The following is a 21,622-nucleotide window of genomic DNA, read 5'->3' as shown; positions in this document are numbered from 1 at the left end:
TTGCTTTTACATATACACACACACATAGGTATAAGTGTATATTTTAAAAGCAATGCTTTGTAAAGTTCACTTTCTTGCAATCTTCAAAACAGATTTCTGGAACCTTCTAAAATCTGAATGTAGGAACACTGTAAACACCACAGAGGCCACTGCTGCCTAAATGTTTGCCTCAACTCACTGGCAGATTTAGTTGCATTCTCCTATTACTCTTGGAATTGTGTGAAGCCATGAACTATATTATATAGATCCCATCCCACCTCCTGCCACCTCTGTAACGTCCTACTACAGATAAAACTGCTAATCACATGCAGAGTACAAATGTACAACCACGTTCATTGGACCTCTTGCAGCTCTTTGCCTGAATACAAACAGCATTTCTGCAACACTAAATGTTTGCTTGGCAGAGACAGGAAAACCCCACAAGATAGCCTAAGTTAAAAACTCTTCTGACTTGCTCTCAAAATAACTGTACAAGCCTCTCAACCAAACAATTAAAGAGGGCACTCCTCTCCACTTGCTGTTTTGGCCAGCAAGGATGCCCTCTAAAGCTGCAGTACAAGAAGGCACTGAGCTATTGAGCTGGAGAAAAAACAACTAACAAGCTTCCTGAACTTTTCAAGATGATCAAGGGATGCTTTGGGAACAGAAAAGAAATACAGAAGAGAATAAGCAGAACTATGGAAATTGACTAAGGAAAACAAACAAAAAACTCAAACCAAAACAAAACCCAAACCCAAACGAATAAAACAGGAGAAATCAAGAAAAGATGACCCCAGAGGGGGATTTAGAAGAAAAAGCATTAAAAAGCAGGTGAAGGCAACCACAGCACAGCCAGTACATGGGTAGAGAAGAATGCATTAAAAGTGACTTGAATAACTTTGAGACCAGAAATATTTAAGTACAACATTTGGCTCAACTTGCTGAAACCTACTTTTTATTCCTAATAAAAGTTAACAAGTCTAACAGCTAATAGTGCCACAGGATCACTGGCATTTATACCCTTAATCAAATAATCAAATATTGAACTTATGTGTCATATGAGCTTCTTTGAGGCAGGGAGAAAAAAAGACTGCAATTCCTGAATCCTTAGACAAGCTGCTGCTTTTCTACCTACCAACATAATTCAATTATTCTGCTGAGGGAAAAAACCCAAACCCCTTATTCTGAGATAAGTGAAATTCCATTTTATCACAGTTCCTATTGAGAAGCCTTAAGTATCAAAGCAAAGAAGTTTGTCAGAAAGTATGTTAACATAACTGTCAAATTCTGGCAAGACAGCAAAGGAGGAAAAACTATACAGGGGCCGAAAAGTTAAGAGCACAGAGAAGAACATCAAAGTTCTGTTAACTGAAGCGAAACTGCAATTAAAAAGGGACTTTGGGAATCCTGATGTCGATTCTTAGATTTCAGCCACCAGTTCAAATAAGGCCAACACCACTAACTTGTGAGGGGTTAAAAGGAACATGATGATTCAACCTTTTTGGCTTAAGAACAACTTCCCAATTTGTCAGATAATATGCTGGCATAACATTATAGTTGTGTCACCTCTCAACAGCACATGGAAATCCAGATGATTGTAAGACATACTTACATCAATGCTTATTTAAGTGTGCTTTATAGAACACTTGACTGGTTACAAGCACTTGGAGAACACTCAATAAAGTTAGACTACTAGGGATCAAAACTCAAATTCTTCTTTTCCTAAACTAATCCTTTCTACAGACTGGACTACCATCCTGTCAATTCCTCCAGCCTCATTCAAACCAGTGAGTTCCAGGATGAAAAAGCTAAACTTGATTAGTAAGAAAAATGGACTTCAGCAGATGTACATCACCGCACGATAGAATGAGATGATGAAAACACTTGGCAGCAGAGGATATGCAGGGCATCACACACTCCATTAATACATCTTTTGGGACAATAAATAGTATTTTCTTTACAAGAGTAGGGGAAATATCAGGTTTTCCCTTTCAATTAGAATTGTAAATCTTAATGTCATTAAAGATCAGATTCTTTTGCAGTCTAACTGAAATTCGCAACTTACATGAAGATTACAAAACAGCTTGTCATAATTAGGGTTTAACTTAGGCACACATTGATTACACAACAACTTCGGCCAGTTTCCCTAACATTCAGAGATTCCAGACTTTACAGTAACAAAGCACTTTACATTAAGATCTCTCAAACTGATGGTTTATGCTGTAAATGCTGGGTAGTTTCTAGTGTGGTATTAAAAATAAAAAAACAAAAAACATGCCAGACAAAAAGAGAGCATGTTTAGCACAGGACTCACCCACTAAAGGACTACTGTCTGAAAGATCTAAATGTCAGTGAAGCACCAATCTCACTGCTTGCACCTGAGGAGTATTCAGTTCATCACTGCAATGAGCTCTTCTCACCATCTGCAAGCATCAAGGACTTACAATGGTCACCAGCTCCCTTTTCAAGGCAGAAGGTAATCCTGGTACTGGGCCTTTGCTTCAATGGGAAGTTTGGGAGCACAGAAAAACACGCATACTGTAGCTATTCTTGCTGTAACCTGTCTTGAAACAGATTACTTTCATGGGCTAAAGAAGGTTCAGCATGTGGAAGTGTCACTAAAGCTCTCTGGATTTTTTAAATCCACCGACCTACCTACTAAAGCTACTGGATTTTTAACACAGTGACAATTTTGCAAACAAGCCAGTAAATCAAACATATACTTCTTTTAACTCAATCCTGCTGAGGTCAATGAAACTAGTTCAGAAGCTCAACAGGTTTTCTTAGCCTTGTACACCAAAGGTGGCAGTGTCCTGAACAAACCTGCCAGCCCTTTTGGATCAATAGCTACAACTGCAAGGTGCACTGCATGCCAGCTTTTCCACTACAACTCAGGTTTGATCTAGGGCACAGAACAGTAAGAAATGAATAGTATTCTTTTCACAATTTTCACCTCACCTTTGGTAAGGTGGGACCATAGTCTTTAAAGGGAATTGCTCTGCCCAACAAGTTAAAACTTCACAAAAGAGATGCTACAGAAGCCTTGCCATCACCTAACTGTAAAAGCAATCCTGCGCTCTCCTGAAAATATCTAGGAGCCTCAGAAACTGTAGCGAAATAATTTACTACTTTAATAATTCCTTGTGACGAAACAAAGGCTACATAAGGTATATACTAAATGTTTGGAAGTACATATTTGATGTTTTCAACAGCATTCCAGAAAAAAAGTAGCTCAGTTTTCAACTCTGGTTCCTACTCTGCCAGATTCAGGCATTAAAAGTAAGGTAACTGTAATCAGTCAGAGAACTGAGAACTGCCTCTACAGATGTTTCTCCAAGTATATTTTCTAGCAAGAGACATTTCTCAGTGTTTTAACTAGAAAATACAGGATGGGTCTCTGCTAAAGTAATCAGTTTCAGCTCTGGGGAAAAAAAACAACCAAACAAAAAACTCACCGAAAACCCACCAAACCTGCAAGCATGACTTCAGCCAAGGGTATTACAAGAGGAAAAACTGAATAACTATCCACAAAGAGAACAAAATTTCACAAGGGATTCCTTCTAGCAGCCTTCCTTTGAAATCTACTCAAAGCCAGGGAAAAATTATATTAAAACATGGTGTAGGCGTAAATGAAGAGCCTGGTCTGCTTTGGGGACCAGCTGGAAAGCACTTCCCATTGTTTTCACTCAGGTCCTTTCAACAAAATTCAGAGAAGCAAGCGGACACCAGCATCAGCACAACACTCAGAAATGCTCAGCTAGCCTAAAACAGTGCATGGAAATGGAGAAGAAGGGAAAGAGTATCTTAAGTAATGTAGCAAAAAGCCAATTCTTCAGGCTGGCAATTTTAATGAGGACACTTCCTTTGAGACCATAGCGCCTTCCTTCATTCTTCCTATGGATTATTTGCACTTAGACACACATGTCTATAATGATATTTAATCAACTAATTCATGTTTAAGCACCTAACTCCCATTTCAGCAATCCCATCCAGCCATTCTGGCACTTCAGCAAACAAACTGCATCAGACCTCCGGCGTCCCTTTTCTCCTGAAGTGCAGGAGCAGGTCCCCCTCGGACGAGTTTTCTTATTGTTAGCACACTGTTGGCACATTCCTGATCTAAAACGCTCACATAAGCTGCTTTCTCTGGCAGTTCAACTCTTCACTCCTGAATGACTCTTATCAGGATCGGCTATGCGTTCCGAATCAGAGTCAATGAACAAGAAGAAATTGTTTATGACAAGTTATTTCAACATCATTTGTCCCGAGGACAGGCAACTGCAACCCAAACCACATGACCTGGACTCCTCTTCTGCAGCAGCTGTTGGCCTTTGAGGCGCAGCCTTCAGAAAGGCTGTCTCAGTTGTATCCCACGCACCTCTCCAGGGCAGACGAGCTCAGACGACAGCAGTGCTTTGAGCGTGCACTATTATGTTCCCTGCTTGCAAACGGAACTGTACAACGAACAGGCATTCTCTTTTCTTAAGGTGAGAAAAAGAAAATGGTAACACTGTAACAGAGCAAAATTGCAGCTTTTCAGGGCTCTTGCGCTAGGGCTCAATCTGTTTATGCCACAGAAAATGGCAAGTGCTTCCCGGGTCATCCTCAAAACCCACTTTCTGCAAACACTGCCATTCTGGCCTACATGACGTGCACTTTATTCTCAGTTCGCCCAACAAACATCAAAACATTGTGTCTTTTCACTCAAAGGATGAGAAGCCCCTGCAGTCTGAATGAGCAAGTCAGACTGAGTAAATTACAACGAAAAAGGACAAAGGCGTACTTGCCTTTTAAAACCATCTAAAAGTATGGAGTGGTCACACTTTCCAGATTTTCATAAACATTTTAACTGCTGAAATAAGTACTGGCTTAATCTCAGCCAGGTCAAAATGCAGGATTGCACGGAAATGAGAAATTCTTTTGAGTTAGTCCTGTGATTATCAGCTGTTTAATTTAGAAGTTAACAAATCTAGCAAACAGAACTATAGAAACTTGCTCCTCTAAAAATCTGAAGAGGTTGAATTTGCTTTACATAGAGTCTCTAGGTAACAGGCACAGAACAGGATATGCACACTGGTTCTAGACGCCCTGGCAAAACTGCAACTACAGCAGCTCTACAGCTGATAAACAGAGGAGGAGCATGTTTTTCGCCACTCCAAAAACAAATTCTCCAGACTGACCGGAACACATGTCACTCTGCACCTGAATTAAAAGACATACCCTGACTTCCAGGTAGCAAATTTACTCTGACATTTAACCCCAGATCAATAATGGCCAATAAATGTTGGATAACAAGTGTAAAAAAGCTATGCCATCGATGATCCACACTCGTTTGTTCCTGAGCATATGTTCTGCTCCACACAGCCCTGGTACAGTGTTTCAAGTGACAAGAACCCTCTGCCATCTCTCCCCTACAAGGGGGTCTTAGTTGTTGCTTTCATCTTGTTTTCTTAAAAGTTCTAGACTAGCCCTTGCAACACAGTGCAGTTGGGAGCCCATTTGTAGATATTTTCTGATCTGAAAGGAGAACAGATTGCCACCTATACAGTCTGACTTAGCAGCTAGTGTTATGAGAGAAAGCTCTAGTTCTCCTTCCTGAAAATAATGGCGTTGTCCACTAAACTTCATAAACAAGAAGTCATCAAAAGCCACCAGATATTCTCTCTAGGTTCCCCAGAATATCATTGTCTTATCCTAATCTAAGCTCTTAATAGATAAAGAAAACAGGATTCTGCCAGCTAGGGAGAAGCTGAGGAGCCAAAAGCTTACATCCTAGTTTCTAGAACAACAGAAATACTGTGGGGATTGCACAATATGGTATACACACCACGGGGAGAAGCAAGCTTTGCGCATCTCTGAAATCAATACTTCATTATAATACATGGTATCAAAAGCTTTGCATACAATAAACATAAACGCAGGCTGAAAATCAAGGATATTCAAACCAATGAAGGAGAAGCGTGAATCAACTGCAATCCCTTTCTAAGGATCTCTGTAAAATATACTCTTCAAAGCTAATGCCATGTGAATTAAAGTGGTCATTCAGGGGCCCCAACCCACCAAGTCAAGAGGGAAACAGTGCCATTCACAGCCACACATGAATGCAAAGCTGGAATTACAAATGCAGTTTGACAAGGGGAACCCAGAGATGTCAAGCCTGTTCTGTTTGCCTAATTTCATTACAATGGCACAAATGCTTTCATTTGTCACACTCCAGCTTCATGTGTTTATCTCCCTTTCATTAAACATGACTTTAACAAATGATTGTTCCATAGTGCCAAGATCTCAAGTACCCGTCAGAACTGAGATTTTTATTTTGGGGAAGCATGACAGAATGCATACTGAGTATTTTGACCCTTTATAATTCTTTGGTAAGGGCAGCATAAACTCAAAATACTGTCTTCTATGGAATTATTTATATCTACTAGGGAAGCAGAAGCACTGACAATGCCACCAGCGTGAGCCATTAGTTCTAAGGAGTTTCATCTGATGCTGTGCTTCAAATTCAGCTGTTCTGACTGACCATTAAAATTTCCTGGGCATTTTTTCATAAGCAGGTACTTGCTAGAGTATCTTCTGCCAAAATGACGCTGTAAAGTCCAGCTGTGTCTCCACTGTTACTTTAAGTGCTTTGCACCAGCTGTAGTATTCTGTTCTAGAGTGGTATTATGAGAAGCAGAAGATACTCACTTCAACCGCTAGGAAAGTAAATGTTATCAACAGAAGTATGGAACTACACAGGAGGCAAACTTCCATGGCTTCTATTCGGATAGACTTAAAAGTACAGACATGACTACTTGCTCCACCTTGAATTTCTAATGCCAGTCATGAAGACTGCTGAGCATCTGGATATGAGGTTTCAAAAGCTGAAGTTGTTTAATTCTGTTTTTATTTCTTAGCACTGAGGAGGCAGCAGAGATGGGCATAATCGCATCCTGACAAACTTTTTTTCTGAGATATGGTTGGCATGTAATGGGTTAGAGGTTGTAATCAAAAGACTGCTTCAAAATAAGAGAACAATTCTTAAAGGGAGCTGAGGGGTAATTCAGCACAGTAAGGTTAAAAGTCATCAGAAATAGACTTGGCTACAAATCTTAGACTATTTCCTCCCATCCTGTGACCTGAACATCTCCAAAAGGACATGACTAATTCTGATGAAAGGCAAAAAATCATGTAACTATATAGTAAAAGCCTCCCATCTCTAAGCTGCTCTCTCCTGAGCAGAGATGCAGAAATACAGCTGATCTAAGCCTCTGATAGGTTTGGGAACATACCACTAGTTTTGTGGCTTTTACAAACAGACACGAGCTCTAAACCATTAATGCCAATTGTAATGGCACTTAATTCTACTCCAGAAAACTGAACTCCTCAATGACTCCACAAAAACTGATTTGAGATTTTACCCATTCTTGACACACATTTCTCCTGTGGGTGGAAGTTACTTAGCCTGAAGCTCCAATAAGCCAAACTGATTACAAGTTTCACAGGTAACTGAAGCTTAACATCCACTCTTGAAAACTCCAACAAAACAAAACCATCCCATTAAAAATAGGCAAGTAAAATGAAGACAAGCATCACCTTTCGTCTGTTTAGGAAACTAGATGAAACTGTTTCAAAAGATTCTTGCAGAAATTCACCATGCATATGACAACAGCCAGTTTTTGTGATGAACCTGCACCAGGTCTGAAGTTCAGAACCCACAGGCACTCCTCCAAGCCAATGACACTCAACCCTAAATGAAATTACTAAACCAAAATAAACCAAATCAAAAAGCAAAAAATCCTATGACAAATTCATCTGCCCTTGACCAAATGCTGATAGTTATTGATCTTGCTGCAATTGTGAATTAGAGCCAGGTTTCCCAAGGTTCCCTCCTAATACGAGGAAGAGAGCGTGGCCAGTCTAACAAGACAGACTAGGCTAAATGAAACCTGTAGGGAATTGCACACTGCCAAGTCCAGAGGATGGACTTAGCTGCTCATCTTACTGACAGTACAAGTCTGATGCATGTCAAGTTTAAGCACTCTTTTTCCTCTCTAAAAGAAATTGGCACATGTTGAAGAAAGAGCAATTAGATTGTGACACTGTATAGAACCCTATTCAGTCACTGGACTTGCTTCACTATGATATTTTACACATCTTGCACAGTACCAGGCCCAAGCTAAGCAGGCAGTTTAAAAGCCCAGGAGAAATTAAAACTCCTTCCCTGGTATTTTAAAGCACAGTAATTCTCCACAGCTTTGTGTGCCTACCACGCTATGAATAGAGCTCTCATTGCAAATTCACCACGTTGTGAAAAGGAAAGCTTCACTATTTCTAGGAGGCCGGAGAAAAAGATTACGGTTTTATCATCAATTAGCTGTCTCAGTGTTACTCCACTCTGTTTACCCTTTCCTCAAGGGAAGCCCATGAGTGCCAAGGGGAAAAATTAAAAGGAAATTGAAGAACAACAAACCCCAAACAAGCCAAGACATTTCTTGTGTTGCCAGAGAATCAAAAATGCATCAGTGAGACAGACAAAATCCAAAGAATGAAATTAAGAAAAGCCTGATGACCCGAGAGGAAAGAATCTTTTAATGACAAAAATCTCTCAAAGGTTTAATGTACCTTGCTGTTATGATTTGCACAAATTCTTCTACGCAACCTGAATTCAACCAGAATCTAGGAGACATTGTGCTTCTCCATATTATCAGAAAGTAAAATTCCCAAGTGCTAATAGCCCAGAGCTCAAGAACCTACACACCAGGTTAACACAAAACAGAACAAGAGACCTGAGGAGAGCAGAATGCAAAACATCATGGGGACAATTAGTTTCAAACCTAGAGGAGTGGAACAGCAGCAAAAGGAAGAAGAGGCCAGCCTGCTGGCAGCCAACACAACCATTACCTTAAGACATTCAAACAGTAAAAACATTAGACAACCTTTATTTTCCCCACCACAGCAATAATTGAAGCAATCAGTAATCCATGAACACATGTGTGCCAAAATTTTGATGTGACCTGCATTAAAAGGCAGCTCAATTTCTATAATCACAGCTGAGCATTATGTTCTTGCAAATGGACTGGGTAAGAAATTAATTTCTGCCTACTGCAACGTGCTAGAGCAAACCACTGATACAAGGTCCTGATGTTACATGAAAAGAAACAGAATTCTGAGTTTTAACACCTTCGACCTTTTTTTTTTGTTAGTTTTTGCACCTGAAGAGATCTGTGAATGCTACTCAACTTCAGTGATCACCAAGCAGGATGTATCTTAAGATGAGCATCACGGAAATAATATTACATCAATCCCCAACTCTGTAAAATACTTTTTTTTCCGTGCCCTGGAATCCTGAATCAGCTGTAAAACAATAAAACGTCTGTAAAGAATCAAATGGCCTAAAATCTATGTAAAGAAATAGAATACTGGTTACGGTCTCTAAGAAAGTCTCAAACAGATCTATTTCAGCCTATTACTAATGGTTTTGATCTAGTACATGCCCGTGACAGAAGACAGCACATCTGTGAGGCTCAGAAGTTCAGCTGAGTGATCCTGCTAAAGGCCATCACTGACTACCTGCTGCCCAGCAAGACCGATGTAAAAGCGACAGCACAGTGCAGAACTTCACTCATTCAGACAGACACGGCTGTTTGTTCAAGCCAGCCCCCAGCTCACACACTTAGGTAGGCTTCTTCCATCCCTGGCTTCTTCCCCTAGGGCACAACACAGCCCAGCTCTCGAACTGGAATACACAACACACACTGAAACAGGTCACTGGACACAACTCTGCTTTAACCTCTCACCCCTAGCATTTCTGCTGCCATGACCTCTGGGATGGAACCATTACACTTCAACAGCACTTATTCCCAAGACTTGGTAAAAAGCCAAAGTCAGAAGAATTTCCTTTTGATTTCCTTTCAAGCCTAGACCTACAGAATTTGCTCTGACAGGATGTAAGCACATATACAAATAAACTGACCATCAAGTGCTAGCAAGGCCCTTGATCACAGACAGGCAAATCAGTCTACTCTGCCTCTGCCACCATCTGCCCTTCATGCTCTCGGGCAAGTCACTTAATCTCTGCTTCAACTCTTCATATGAAAAGGGAACGTATTTGGCCTTTAGCGCTGTGCCGTAAGATTGCCTGGAAATATTATCAAAAAAGCAGCAATAGCAATCCAATATAAGCTTCCCGCCCTATCCTGCCAAAATCAAAAGTTAACTAAGACTCTTAGTTAAAAGAGTTATTTTTCAAGTTAATATTTACGTTAGGGGAACATGACATGCACTGCATAACACAAGCTGAAATCAAAATGATCTTTATAATTTTTCACACGGAAGAACAGCAGGTGAGCTTATGAACTATCAAGGAGATTTACAGGGACAAACTGGAGAAAAAACTTGGCAGTCTTGGCCACTGACTTTTGGGGTTAAGTGTTAAGGAACTTGATTTTTTTTAAAAAAGCTACCTAATTTTCAGAAGAGCAAAGGATTGAAGGGAAGAAAATATACATCTTTTTCTAAAGAGTAGCAGTTAAACTGCTAGTAAATTCTCACGGCCTTGTCAGAATGAAACCATTTGACACACCCCAGCATTTTCAGCTTTGAGACCACTGCTTAAAACCAAAAAGTGACTCTAGGTAACAGAAGGACTTTGAGGGCCCTTCCAAAAACTTGGGATGAAATCCCAAAGCCCTGGGAGAGCAAGGCAAGCACCTGTTTTCCTGAACAGTCAATTTTTTTATGCTGCATACTTTACACAGAAGCTGCATTATTCTGGAGAAGCTGCATTCCAGCCAAAAGTGCACAGTTAATGTTTTTTGCAGCCCCAGCTCCCAGTGATGGATGACCATTTTATAATGAAATACTTTATGCTCAATCAACTTACAAATAACGGATGTTTTATCACACTGAATTAAAAAGAATGTTAAAAAAAAAAAAGGCAGCAGGAGAGGATCCATGATGAGCAGAGGCAAAAGTTATTCATATTAAGGGTGGGTAAAAATATCCAGATGATGGTTCACTTTAACTTTTTCATGGCTCTGCAATAACATGTGGAAATGATGCACAATGTAGTATTTGCCCTGAAAACATCTACACCTAAGTTCTGTTCCAGACCATTGAGATATGAGACTTTTCTGTTTTACAGAAATTATTTGATTGCACAATATCTCAATTAGGTTTCCAAAAACCTAAGGCTAGTAAGTAAGCACTGACTGAAGATAAACCTTTCAAAATATTCTAATCTCTCATGCCCACTCAGCATCACCAAAATAATTCCTCAGACAGCTCCTAATCAGCGGTGGGGCTTTCTCCTCCTGCACTTCCATCTATCAATGCTAGGCAATAACCAGAGAAGCAAATGCCTTGTACTCAAAAGGCTATTGCAATTTCTAGATCAAGTTTTGGAATCAAATATCGAAAGTCAACTGATAATCATGACGCAGTGCTACACTGTTACACCACAACTGTTACTGTTGTTACACACTACCAGGCAAGAAACCCCAGACTTGCAGGGCCATATGTGAAACAACACAAGTCCTTTAAAATGCCAGCAACAGAAGCATTCCTCGTCCCTTTTCTCCCAAATAGCATATGAAAAAGTCTCTAAGCTAGTCCAAATATGCCAAATCATATGAGAATGGAAATACAACCTGATACTTTTACGAAAAACATGTCTTCTAATAGGAATTAAATAATGCAAGAGGGCAGAATAGTATGAGATGCAGTGACAGAAGCTACATAGGGAACACCAATTAGGTATTGGAAAGCTATTTTCTAAAGAAGGGTGGTCAGACACCAGAACAGTTTGCTCAGAGAAGGTATAGAAGTTCTATCCCTGGAAACAGTCAGAATTCAGCAGGCTTTAACCCTGCACACTATCTCACAAGTCAGTTCTGTATTCAGCAGGGTGTCAAAGCAGATGAACTCCAGAGGTCTCTTCCTACTTTAATTATTTAAATTCTGACTTGTGTTACCAGGAACAAAAAGCCTCCTCTGTAATCGTACGTGCAGGCTCTCTAACATCCACTGAGTAAAGAGAGTTTCCCTCCCCAGATCTTCTACTGGTTAGTAGCAGCAATCAATAAATACCAAGCAGAAGCTAACTCCAGAACTATACCTAAAAAACACTCTTGATTTTATAAATCAGTTTTCTAAACAGAAGCTGCAAACTCAGTCTGTAACTGTACTGGAAAAAGCAAATCAAACCAAAACACAAACAAAAAAACCCTAAACCAAACCCTCCGTAGTTTACCAAATTTGGAAACTTTAAGAAAACTAGCAGAACTACAATACGTTGTTCCTGTGGTCTCTTAAAAAGATATTACATCTACTGCAGATATTAATGTCAACAAACAAACAGAGTTTAGAGTTAGCCCAGAGTCATAACTTCAAACCTAAAACAAGTCACACTGCAACCATCTGAAGCTCCACTAAATTCAGATTTAATTTATGGCACTTTCACAACCACTATTTGAAGAAATGCAAATATTAATCAGTCTGAGATTTTAGTTACAAAATCAATTCTCCTCCCTTCCCCATTCCTCAGCTGAAGGCTGGCATTCAATGAACCAGACCAAAGGGAGAATAGTTTCCAGCACCTGCTTCAGCTTTTAAGTTTCCAATTGAAACTGCTGTGACCTGGCAGCAGGCAGTCTGGAGACGTCATTTTGCTGCTCTGTAAACGATTGAATCTCAGTACAAAAAGAAGCCAGATAGAGAAATGAGTGAAAAGAGCAGCAGCGGGCAAAGGAAGCCACAACATAATTCAATACGGCCAAAGAGAAAGAGTAGCTGAAGACAGTGAGCTACAAAATACGGTGCCCTCGACAAGCCAGTACCTTTATCCCCCTCTGCCTGCCTCCTGATGGTTACTGTGGGCACTGTTACTGGAATCACTTTATTGCTAGACTATGGTTGTTTACCACAGTAACATTAGGATTTAAAATCTAGAAAGATACATTCCTGCTGACAGAAAGTTTCCCTTCTTTTATAGAAGGACACACAGATAACTCAAAATATAATTCCAAATATGCTTTTCTAGTGCAGAGAAAGAATGTCAAACACATTTATTCCTCACTATAATAGCCTTTAAGAAGTGGTAGCAAACCCGCAACAATATACCTGCAAGCAGATTCCTTCCACAGAGGAAATGCTCTCATGGTTAGCATGTCTGCTTGAAAAAGAAAATTTTTTTTTTTTTTTTTTTTTAAAAAAAGGGCACTTCCTTTAGTTCTGGTCAATACAGCTCTGAACTACCTCCCTTAAAAATCCAATTTAAGCCTATAAGTTAGAATAGCAAACTCCTAAAATGAATGCAGCTTTACTGGGCTCAGAACATTTACAACAGTATGGCAACACTCACACTAGGTAAGCAGCACCTTCAGACTGATGGCAGCAGTGTAACTTCAGTTTAGTTTTGTCATAGCATAGGACAAAAATGGAGGGGTGCAAAAATACAGTTGTTTGAATTGTTTTAAAGAAAATAAAAATCTCCAAAATCAGATGTCCTACACACATCCATCAACACCTATTCTTACTTGATCTTATTCCCTTCCCCAATATGACCACTGAGAACTAATTCTTCTTCCAGCTCTCAAGGCTTCCTAGTCACAGAAACTGCCTACCAAAACTTCCCAAAAGCTGGAGAGGCAGAAAGAAGAGCACAGAAAGGGTTAACCCACAGCTGGGAGAAAGTTTCTCCGGAAAATTAGAACACATGCTGTGGCTGTGACTAAATTTCACACTGGTTCTGTGGAGTACAAACATCCACAACTGTGTGCATTTGAGAGAGTAGGAGAAAATGAAATGCTCCTTATATATTTGCTTCACCTGCTAGGTTCCTTCAAATGGATAATGACATGCTCGAGGGACCAGCAGAATCCTTCAGACTCACTTCACATTTCAAGCAGAGAAGAGGCACTGGGAGAAATGGAAGAAAGTAGTTCTTTCCTTTCCTGCACCCACATTTTTTTGGAACATACTGGAAAGCCAAGCCTATTATCTGGCAGAGAAAATTCTGCTGTTTAAGACTAGATGTTTCAGCATGGAAGTCACCCGAGTTGAGACTTAAGACATTTGTGCCATCCAAGTACATAAAAAGAGCAACTGTACAGAGAGCAAACAGGGAAGAGTATGTGCACTTTAAAGATCATCTGATTATGTTTTAAAAAACAGGCAGCACTTGTCTGATCAGACAAATACAAAGTGGAAATTAGGAATTACTAAGATAACCAGCACAGAACCACCAAAAGCTTTGGATTGGAAGAGTTCTCTGGAGGTCACCTACTTCAACCAGCATTCAGACTGCTCTGGAGCTCTAACAGGTTGCTTCAAAGCCTTGTTCAGTCAAACTTTAAAAATGTCCATGGATGGAGATTCCATTCTCTCTTCCCATGTCCCAGTATTTAACTCTCTCACAACATTATACCCTGAAGTACAACTGGAATTAATTCATATTCATGACTATGGATCCCCTGGCCCATGTAGGTGGCTCTGCTTTTTTTGTGATCCTCCTTCAGGTAGAAGATAACCACCATTATCTCCTGCTCACCAAAGACTGTTCCATTACAGAATGGCAAGAAAGCCTTTTTAAAAAAAAAGGGGGGGGGGGGGGGGGGGAAGGAAAAAAAGATGTATCTTCACTGAGTTGAGAGATCTCAAGAGGGATTATCAATACAAAAAACCACAGATAATTAGTAAATAGCAATAGATTAAATATAGAAAACCACTCCCTTCTCCTCAAGGCATTTTTTCATCGAACTACACAGGGAGAAGCAGAAAGCTGGCAGACAAAATATCTAGAGAGAGAAGGTGACATGATTACTCCAAGATGCCAAACACTGTGCTGGGTAGGAACAGAAAACTGCTCTGCCCTTTTCAAAAGGGGATCATAATGCACTCATATTTAAGAAGGTGGCAGGTAGGGAAGACCTTGATGAACTATACTAGTCTTTATCTTGTTTATTGCCTTTATCTCCTAAATGCCCACAAAGTTCTGTTCAAATATGTAGAGACTGTTTTGTAGCCATCCCTCCTTGACAGGAATTAGCAAATGCAGCATTAGCAGATTACAGTAAACCACTCACTATCCATTTCACTGCATAAACGAACTTAAAAAGTTACAAGACCCTCAAAATAAGGTATTAATCACTTGCTCTCACCACGACTACCTAACAAATGTCCCATCTGACCTTAAGTACCTACTTTCATACTCCAAGCTGTCTTCATTAATGAACACATCAATTTTAAAACAAACAAACAAAAAACCCACAACACAACAATAAAAAACCCTCTAAACCCATCTTTCCCCAGTGTCCTCTTCCAACGAAATTAACTAAGACTCCAAGTAAAATAGCTATGATTCATCCCTGAAGTCATATCACATGAAAGTAAAATATTTTGCGAGCTTATTTTCTTAAGGTGAATGGCAATCAGGCATTATCTTTTATATTCTTTCTTTTATATTATTATTTATATTCTTTTAAGTATACTGACAGTGACCTGTACTTCCTGTCCCAACCATCACCAGAGCAATATATACTTGCACCTAATTTTTAAATTTCACAGACTACAGAACTGAATTTAGACCCTGTAGACCCTAATTATACATTTCTTTCTGCCTCAGAGTTACATTCTTCACTGAACTTTGTTCGATATTGGCAAAGAAACTGCCAAAAAGATTTCTTTAAAAAAAATTATTCCGACACACCATTAAAAACTAACTACTTTAAAGACCACCAAGTGCCAACACGACACAGCAGAAGTTCAGATTCAGGGGTGTGGATGGGTAGCTTCCAGTAATTCAAAGTATCTTGATGTGCAGTTCCCATTCCTGTAGATAGTAAAAAGCTGCCTGGACACAGCCCTGAGCCACGAGCTCTGGGCAGCTCTCCTTAAGCAGAGCTTGGGCCAGATGATCTCTAGAGGTCCCTTCTGAGTCTCAGCCATTCTGCTGAGGATCTTACAGTTCTACAGACCCAATGAGAAGCCACTGATTACCAAGGGCTTAGTTTTCTGCTATGTATTTCTGTCCTTTAGATTTAGAGGCAGACTTGAAAAATATGAAACTTCAATGATGCCATCAGATTACCTTAAGTAACTCTAATATTAATTATCAAAGTTCTTATGACTTTAAGGTTTTACTTGTGGTTTCCAATGCTGGAGGCCATCAAAACCAGACACAAAGTGAAGAGCATATTCAGCTGTTCATTTTAAGTTATCTCATGTAACGTGCCAGGGAGGGGAGATATTAATTAAAAACAGATCAGAGTGCAGTCTTCATTCTTTCACTTACGTGCGTGAATGATGATCACCATGGCTGCTTAGCAAGAAGGACTTCAGAAGATACTAGAAACCACAGTTAGGACATCAGTATTTATTGTTAACTTTGCCATCAGGGAAAGCTCCTGATAGATATTCAATTTGGGCTATGGTGCTATTTCACTTAAGAAATTTCAGGCACTAAACAGAACTCTTAGAAAGGAGAAAATGGAACTTGTCTTAATTATCTAAACCACCTTAACAATTTCCTCCTTCAGTAACTATTATCTTCTGGGACTTTGTGGGAAGCAGTCCCTTACATTTTCCGTTTCTCCATGAAAATGCAAGCAGCTGCCTCGCTAATAAAGAAGCCAAGTTCTTCTGACTATAAACAAAACAACAAAAAAAGTAGTTTTGGATTTCTTTCTAATTCTAAATACTTTTATTCAAAACACATAATTTATTAACTGATTTTAGATGCATTTATTTGCTTTAGAAAGTCATTGGTGAGGAGCATTTACAAAGATACCAGACTCTTTACATTTTACTTGTTACTATACAAATTAATATATGATTGCATTCTAATAGGATTCAGCTGAATTACACCTACTGTAACTCTACTAACAGTCACCAAGCCATGCTGTTACCCCTTGCACAGTCAATGCTCCTTTTCATACAAAAAAACCCCAATTCTTCTTCCTCACTGTATCCTAAATAGCTCTCCCAGCCACTGAACAATATCAGCATATATAAATGTGAACTATTTGGATAGTAAGCAATGAGGATAAAGCGAAGTATTTTTCACAGACAAACGGAAATAACAACTGCAGCCGATTTAAACTAAAAAATTCTGAGTTAAGCAACTAACTCAGAAATATTTTAACTAGTGAATGAACAGCCGCCAGGTAAACTAACAAAAACCTCCCTGCCTCCTCATTACTAGGCTTTTTAGAAGCAAGAACTGTATCTTCTTCTGCACTACATTAAAATTTTCATTTCTAGTAAATCCTAGCAGTTTCTTAGCTTCCTAGTATGTTTTTGGAGTAACAATCGACCCAGCAGCTCAGGAGACATGGGACTTATAGGAGAACCACACATCCTCTGACAGTCTGGAATTTCACTATCTTTAAAACAAATCTTTTGCTCTGTCCTCTTACAGCCACTGAAGAACAGTAGCAGCGCTAGGGAGGGAGCTTGGGATGAGGGTACCTCATAGTCAGAGAGGAAGAAACATGAGTGTTAGGAATCATTACTATTATTCAGTAAAATCCAAAATCTAGATAAATTTGATAAATCATTAACAGGACAATAATTATTTTGACAATCTTACCACTCTGTATCAACGTTATTTCAGAAACAATGACAATCTATAACTAAAACCCCCAAATGTAAAAGATCAAAACATACATTTCAGCAAGCCTCATATTTAGCATACTTTGAATTTCCTTAGCTCCAAGCAGATTTATTCCATCAGAAATTGTATATGGTCTCTGAAGAGTTAGTCCATGACCTTGCATCCCTTATGAGAAGTCACAGCTGTATTCCCACATTGACTGATAAAGACAACTGAACAGGCAAGCAGAGTCCCATCCCCTCTGAAACAGGCCAGACATTTAAACTCATCTCACTAAAACATTATTTGCCAGCATCATAATTAAACATTTCTGGCTTTCTATTACATGGTTCAAAACAAAACAAATGACACTTAAAGCAGCAGACAACCTCATACTCGGATCCCAAGTGACAAAAGGTAAGAAAAAAATTATGAGGTGTCCTATGTTCCCTTTTAAAGGCTAACAACCTAGAAACACAGATCTCAGTCTGGTCTGAATCGGGTTAAGTCTCGAAGAAAATTCAATTGAAAAGCAGAAGTCTTCCAAATAGGGCAGAAATGACAAGTACAGACTTTTTTTTTTTTTAAGGTAAGAGTATGTAGGAGTTGTGGAGGCAGCACAGCTGGTTAAAAAAGGTTTGGTTAATAAAGCTCATGAGGAGGAGGAAGCAAAAAAAATCCTGGAAAAACTACAGTTAACATGAGCAATGTATCAGATTGATACTTGGAATAACAGGCTGGCTCACAGTTAGTCAATAGTATCTGTCCTGTTGCACAGAACAACTCGTCTCTTCAACACTAGTGGGATCCTAAAAAGGATCTTCCAAATCTCTGCCTAGGTAAGCATTTCAACTTGAAATGCAACTTTCTGTTCTTACTAATACTGAGGAAGTCAGTAGGACAAACTGCAAGTCCTCCTTCCACAGAGGTAATTCCTCTTCAGTTCAAATAGCTTTCAAACATAGAACCCCGTTTCTTTTTCTCAAAATTTAAGTGAAAAATAAAATATACTAATAAATAAGTTCTGAATTGCGTCAGGTACAGCTCAGCAAGTGCTGTCCCTCACACCTGTCTCTCCCTCTCCAGCCTGCAGCTCTGGTTTAAAAAATTTGCCCCTCTGGACCACATTCTGGAAAGGATAACCTGGCCATAACCCAGTTTACTCCCCAACCTGCTCAGAGCTACTGCTTCAGTCATACTGAGTCCGTATTTTCATCTTTTCTCCATGAGTGAGCTAGTAAAAGCATCTCAAAAGAAGCAATCTCAAGAAAAGCTCCATATTTTGTGGCTTTAACTAAAAAGATTGAAAGTGCAAAGAGCAAATGATAGGCATAAAGAGCTTAAAATCTTTGCATACAGATTTTAATCTTTCCTTGACAGCTCTTACATGGCTAATTCAGCTCACACAAAGGTTTCCTGGATGATAAGCAAAGAAACCCGTGCTGCTCATCGTGCAGTGACTTGTAGCCTGTCAGCTTTCATAGTCACTGTTTGGACTGAACTTAAATCATTTCCTAAACTCACAATTTTCTGCCTCCAGCATCTAGGAATGGATCAACTTTATCTTTGATCTCTCTTCCCTACCATGTCAAAATGGGTGTGTCACTAGGGCTGAGTTCAGGAAGTCATCCTCTCAGAGCTATATACACAGACGCTACCTACCCAGACTTTTTTCTGCTCAGTTGCTTTAAACAATCCTTTCTCAATCAAAACTAGTAAATAGCCTATCAGAACCAATTCCACAGAGACCTCCACCATGCACATAAGGAAAAAAGACCAGCTATTTTTCCAAACTGTTGCAAAAGAAGCTTCTGTTATTTTGAAATAGCAGGTTAATGCTCATTAGCTCAGTACTAATTAATTGTCTTCCTATTCTACCCCTTGAATGTTCGCAGAGGGAACGTTAACTGGTGCCCTGCACTGGGAGGATCAGGCAGACAATGAAAACAATCTGCTGTCTCCTCACAGTACAGCAAGGAAGTTGAGCAATTTCTGTTGTCGAGTGCAGCACATAAGCGTATTCGTGCTTTCCGCATTCTATTAATTCTATTTTTAAGACTCATTCCTGCTGCAGTTACCTCTTGGCACTTGCTGTGTCCAGCCAGAAAAGTCATTACTACTAATCCAAAAAAGGTAAACTCCATTGAACCGTATGATAAGTATCCCTTGCACTCCTGTTTCTTCCTAGCCTGTCCTGCAATTGTGCCCCAATCTGCCAGCATTAACACAGATACACAGCGGTATTTATTTGATGCCTATTCCACCAAGCTGTATTCACACTAAATCCTCCATGTGTATTTAATAAATCACACTAGTTAGGTGGGCAGGATTAGTTCCAAGTCACCTAATGACTATATCATGAGCTGCAGTATTAAAGGGATTAATATTAATCTTAGCCATTTCAATTCACTGCGAGAGGCCAGTCCCCGCTCCAACAGAAGCCGCAGCAGGCAGCACAAGAAATTCTAAACAAGAGCATGAAGATTAATGAGGGCTTCCTCATTCTGCCTGTGAGTCCCCTCTACCAGGATACAGGGCAGCGAATCCTCAGCAAAGACAGGCTCATAAATAAACACACACCACCACAAATACTTAGAGCAGCTGAGCCCAGCGTAGAGTTGTTTTCACTCGCTATCTGCCCCTGTAACCCACACCTCCAAGCACACTCAGGAATTTGAAAGGCTTGCACAGCAGCCAATTTGTTTTCTTTCACTTAAAAGCACACACCTCATTACTCATAATAAATTACACGTTTTAAACGAGCTTGTGGAACTAACAGCTAAAATGAGCTGTGCTCAGAGAGGATGAGAGCAGCAGGGGAATTTGAATGGATAACTCACTGCACCGAGGTTAAAAAGGATGTCAGACTCCAACAGATTTGACTGCTTTATTCTTGGCAAGAACAATCATTACAAGTAGAAAGAGTTCTTAAAAATGGAGAGAGAGCCCTTTTCTAAAGCATTCATGTTAAACTAAAGCATAAAAATGGACTGATACAAACTGATTTTCTGACAAAGTGCTGCACTCCGTAGCCCCAGAAAAGACCCCATGTAAGGGTCCTGGCCTCAACTTCATTGATATTAAAGAATATAAACCCCAATCATTGGCATAAAATTACAGAAGTTCAGTTTTGGTTCACTGCAGATTTAGATGCAGTTAGATTTTGAAAAAGGAGCTTTTTACAGCTCACAGTTAATTCAGAGCGCCACAGAACAAGTGAGAGTCAGTCAAACAGCTGCATTCTCGAGACTAGTTGGTAAAAATGTCAGATGAAAAAGGGGGGGTTGAGTCAGCAGTATTTTCTGCCTTCACTGAAAAACTCTAGACCCTCAAAAAAAAAAAAAAAAGACAGATCAGTTTAAACTGGAGCATAGGCCTGTCACAATCTATTAACAGCTCAGCAGGTCCTCCAGGCACAACAGCAGCCTCAAACTCAGTGCAGATACAGCGCAGAGCTGAATACGGTACAACCACTTGGAAGCAAGTGGCTCACAACTGATGGAACAGAAAAGGATCACTACATTAAACATGACAGAGAAAAAGCCTCGGACTTGTGTTATACTAACACATAAGTGATGCAAGGGACTGGTGCCAGTTTATCCAAGTTTATAAACTAAACACAAGCAAACAGACAAAGTGGAGTCGCATCACAAGCAGCTGAGGAGACAGGAAGAGCTCCATTAAGGTCACTGTCCAACCCTTCCAGAGGCAGAATGGACGAGAGATGCAGCTGACATTTTCTGTATTTGCAAACAATCTGCTGCTTTTTCATACAAGAAATACGTGGCAGCAAGAAAAGTGCTCGGCTCACACTCTTACACCTGTTTGTCTTGTTTGGTTTGGGGAGTTGTTTGTTTTTAAGGAAAGAATGAAGAATAAAAGAAGGGAAAGAATGAAGAAGGAAAATTCAAGACTTAGCAAGATGCAATGTTCACAGGTTTTATACTCCATTAGCCCTCAGCAGTCAATGAGCTGGAGTCCCAAAGCACCTTTTAAAAGGTAAAGGTATGCAAAACTAAAAATGCCTGAAGATTTTAAGCCATCCACAAACACCATCATGGTTCATCC

At 39.7% G+C, this 21,622-nt stretch overlaps 1 protein-coding gene across 6 annotated transcripts in view; it reads right to left on the bottom strand.

The window, feature by feature from the left end:
* Window positions 1-21,622, bottom strand: part of GBF1 (golgi brefeldin A resistant guanine nucleotide exchange factor 1) — a 102,368-nt gene that overhangs the window by 42,924 nt on the left and 37,822 nt on the right. The gene's annotated exons all lie outside the window — the stretch shown is intronic.

Source organism: Hirundo rustica, chromosome 8, assembly GCF_015227805.2.
Source record: "Hirundo rustica isolate bHirRus1 chromosome 8, bHirRus1.pri.v3, whole genome shotgun sequence".
In the NCBI taxonomy this organism is placed as follows: Eukaryota; Metazoa; Chordata; class Aves; order Passeriformes; family Hirundinidae; genus Hirundo; species Hirundo rustica.
The sequence above is the reverse complement of the archived record's forward strand: the minus strand, read 5'-3'. Positions and strand labels throughout refer to the sequence as shown.